Below are 515 nucleotides of genomic sequence, written 5' to 3'. Positions count from 1 at the left end.
CAGATGTGCAAGGTGAAAAAGTTCTGGAAATCTGTTGCACAACAATGTGACTATAGTTAACACTACTGGACTGTGTACTTAAAAGTGGTTAAGATGCAGGGCGCCTGGGTGGCTCAGTCGGTTAAGCGTCCGACTTCCACTCAGGTCATGATCTCACGGTTCGTGGGTTCAAGCCCCGTGTCGGGCTCCGTGCTGAGAGCTGGGAGCTGCAGCCTGCTTCGGATTCTGTGTCTCCCTCTCTCTCTCCTCCTCCTCTGCTTGCTCTCTCTCTCTCTCTCCCCCTCTCTCAAAACTAAACATTAAAAAAAAAAGTGGTTAAGATGCGGGGGGGCACCCTGGCTGCTCAGTTGGTTAACTGCCCAGCTCTCGGTTTTGGCTCAGGTCATGCTCTCAGGGTTCATGGGTCTCTGTGCTGGCAGCGTGGATTCTCTCTTCCTCTCTCTCTGCCCCTCCATCTCCTCAAAATAAACTTTCAAAAATGGTTAACATGGTAAATTTCATGTTATGGGTTCTTC

The 515-nt window shown here is 50.1% G+C and overlaps 1 protein-coding gene across 1 annotated transcript in view; it reads right to left on the bottom strand.

Annotated features, from left to right (window-relative positions):
• The window catches only part of MCF2 (MCF.2 cell line derived transforming sequence), a 101986-nt gene that overhangs the window by 48750 nt on the left and 52721 nt on the right, over positions 1–515 (bottom strand). The gene's annotated exons all lie outside the window — the stretch shown is intronic.

The sequence above is a fragment of the Crocuta crocuta genome, unplaced genomic scaffold (assembly GCF_008692635.1).
Source record: "Crocuta crocuta isolate KB4526 unplaced genomic scaffold, BGI_CrCroc_1.0 scaffold241, whole genome shotgun sequence".
In the NCBI taxonomy this organism is placed as follows: Eukaryota; Metazoa; Chordata; class Mammalia; order Carnivora; family Hyaenidae; genus Crocuta; species Crocuta crocuta.
The sequence above is the reverse complement of the archived record's forward strand: the minus strand, read 5'-3'. Positions and strand labels throughout refer to the sequence as shown.